The sequence below is a fragment of the Penaeus chinensis genome, chromosome 29, assembly GCF_019202785.1.
Source record: "Penaeus chinensis breed Huanghai No. 1 chromosome 29, ASM1920278v2, whole genome shotgun sequence".
Lineage (NCBI taxonomy): Eukaryota > Metazoa > Arthropoda > Malacostraca > Decapoda > Penaeidae > Penaeus > Penaeus chinensis.
Genome location: NC_061847.1, coordinates 8,462,264 through 8,465,609, shown reverse-complemented (window position 1 = coordinate 8,465,609; position 3,346 = coordinate 8,462,264). Strand labels below are relative to the sequence as shown.

Below are 3,346 nucleotides of genomic sequence, written 5' to 3'. Positions count from 1 at the left end.
TAGCAGAAAATTTTATGGGTATAATTTCCCTTATCTTTCAGAAGACACAGAAAAATGATGCCAAGTACATCCATTTTTAAGTTGCATTTGATATGAACAATGCTAGCATAATGAATAATTAAGATATATCTTTACCAAATTTTCAAGTATTATTCAAGAAGCAAGTAGGTCTACTCAGGTTTTAAAAGAAAAAGAGATGAATTATATGTTCTGGATTATCACGAAAGGAAAAGTTTAGTTGTAATTTTGTTTAACCGTTCTACATTTCCAGTACAAACAGCAAAGGTATTGATCAGTTGCTGTGAACCTGTGCAGTCTACCTATTTCACTGGGGTACTCTAGTGTTATAGTGTACAAGGTCTTGGTATGAATTACAGTAAAGAGGAAAAAGAATAGATATGTGTACTGTTTCTAGAGCAGTGCCTCCTGAAACTACGGAGTATGATTACTCAAAAGTAAAACTGATGATAACAGACAAAATCTAGGCTAGTATTATATCATTCTTGTTTAATTTTTACTTGGAATATTTAATCTGTTTATGGCAATTTTTTTTCATAAAGGCTTGGTGTGTATCGGACAATTTGAGGTGCTGTTGCTTTAGCAGACATTTTTCTCCTTCTCCCTCTGCCTAGAATCATCTGAGTCACATCATGATATAGCAGAAAATAGCCTGTATTTGCTACAGAATATACTGTATGAAGTCTTTTTTTACTTTGTTTATTATGGCACCAAACAAATATCCATAGTAACATTTGATACCTGATTTTAAGATAAGAGTTTATTTCTTTTTTTATGTTATATGTCATGTTTCTGTTTTACTGAATTACCTGTTATTATTCCCTGCATTTATATTCCAGGGCAGCAGAATACAGCAATCAGATTTCAAATCATTGACCTTGGACTGTGCTGGGCTGATGCACAACCTTTTGAAGCTAAAGATGTCCTTAACAAGGAATGAGTGGAGTATCTGCCCTGGCTGGACCAAAGAAACTTGCAGAATTTTATGGCATCCTAGAGATTACAAACTTTGGCAACATGCATCCCAATGAGGCAAGTTCAAAATTTCCCTTTGATTGACAGAATTTAGTACTCTTAATTCATATTTCATGGGTGTATAGGTAAAGGCATATTTTATCGCCTCTGGTTGATGTGGTGCCCATGTTGTGGACAAACTGGAAACTGGTTATTACCCTCGGTGATGTTAGTTGCTGTCATATTAAGCTTGTGTATGCAATAGATGTACAAGTTGTCTAGTTTAAGCCAGTGCACAGAATTTTCCATCATAATCCCAGCCATTTCCAAGGAATTAGAGATTCTACATTCAACTAGCATTGCTGATTATTCATAACAATAATCAGATTGCTCAATATGATAATACAGAATGATACTACTACATACTTCTCTATGTTCTTTATTGTGGTGAACATGTCTGAAGTAATCCTTTAGTGGAACCTGTACACTTGGCCACAGGAGTTTGCTACCATTAAACTAGTGGGTTTTCTGTCAGGTAAGCTGGTAAAGCCCATATACCTTTAGCCAGCCTCAGCCCTGGTGCCTCCTGGCCAAAGAACACTGTAGCTAGTGCACCGAGGCCTGGTCAAAAAGGTGATAAGCTACTGGTTGCTGGACCTTATAACATACAAAGAGGTCCTTATTTATATAGGTTCTTTCACTACATGAAGTGCCTCTCCTCTCCTGTGCTGCCTCATAGATTGAAATCAAACGAATTCTTCTGGCTCAGAGTTGACTATGCCCACATTGATCAGGGTCCAGCACTGGGAACACCTGCTGCCAGGGAGAGAATGTATGTGCTTCTTTTAGTTCCCATTTTCTTTACACACTACATCAGCCTAGCTTTCTCTGTACTAGTAGAGCACTGACAGGGAGGTCCAAGAAGAATTTTATTTTTTATTTATGGATCTGGATCGTTACAAACAATTTAAACAGTTCCTGTAGAGTTTTGGTAGTGCCTGAGGCTAACTTCTTCATTGGATAAGGATTCTTTAGGATAAGGCCCAGTACTGAGAAAGAATGACATTCTAGATGTGTCAAAACAGATGAAACATGAAATAGCATATTAATTATTACTCAATTTCATCTAAGCTAGGTTTTTCAGTTGGTCTTGTGACAAGGATGTTTTGAAACTTAAGTTTTGAAACTCAACATTCACTTGCAAGCAAATGTAAACAGCAATGTAGATCCATGCCTCATTGTCAGAAATACATCCCTAATGGACTGCAGGAAAGAATCCAGAGCATCTTTAAGATCAGGGCAATTGTATTCCTTTCAGCATGAGAGAGTATTGCAGTCAAAATTTTTGTCGTTGTCTCTGTACCTTTTTTTGCTGTTCTTTGCTTCACTCAGTTGCACTTCCTTTGTATGTGATATCTGGAAGAAATAACTATATAGATACATATAAAGTAATGATTAAATCCAAATAAAAAATAAATGTATGTATATAATTAAAAATGTAAACTTAGGAATAATGTCTTTTTTTTTAATTATTATTATTATTATTATTAACACATTGGATCCAGATGTTTCACTGCTGGATGCACACAAACACTTGTGTGTTTGCGTGCAATGTTATTTTCTCTTTCAGCATAAGCCTTTTTAGTTTTTTGCCATTTTCCAATGTCTATATTTGTCATTTGATTTGATTTATCCAGATGGTAATAGACTTTTCCTTGCACAGACTCCATATCACCTTGAATAGGATCTTGAGCATGGAAATAGTGTCCTTCTTGATCCGGTGCTCTTCCAGTCATTGTTCATGGACTGTACACTCCACTCTCCTTTATTGATGGAAATTCATAAATGCCAGATGAGTCTTATCACCCTCCAAGGGCTTTGTCAACTTGTTGTAAGTCGTTACAGTCACCCTGGCCTTCAGCTGAAATGCTCATAACTTCAAGTTCGCATCACCCTGGCCCACAGCAAAGTTTTCCCATGATGGCATGTTCATGTCACCCACCTCTCAAGCCAAATTTTTTTGTGATGTGATTTTCATGTCATCCGGATCATTGAGGTTAATAATGCTTACATAGTTCAGGTAAAAACTTTATAGGTCATTTTGCAAAATACTTACATTATATTTTTTAAATATTTATTTCTTACTGTTTTTATTGTGTAGTCATGTGCTTCACATGAAGGAAAGGTCATTGTACGGTATTTAATGTAACAGTGTTGTTTTCTGTATATCTGTTTTTTTTTTTCTTTTTCTTTTCTTTTCTTTTCTTTTTTCTTTGATGTGCCATTAATTTTGAAAACATCACATTCCCCATTAGTTGAGTATTTCATTGAAATCAGTGCATAAACAGCTGAGGAGATGCATTGCAAAGGTGAA

General features: G+C 35.7%; 1 protein-coding gene across 1 annotated transcript in view; it reads left to right on the top strand.

Moving 5' to 3' along the window:
* Window positions 1-1,044, top strand: part of LOC125040966 — a 5,691-nt gene extending 4,647 nt beyond the window's left edge. The window contains exon 5 of the mRNA XM_047635775.1: window positions 858-1,044. The gene's annotated coding sequence lies outside the window, so the exon portion shown is untranslated. The remainder of the gene's footprint in view (window positions 1-857) is intronic.
* Window positions 1,045-3,346: the final 2,302 nt, after the last annotated feature.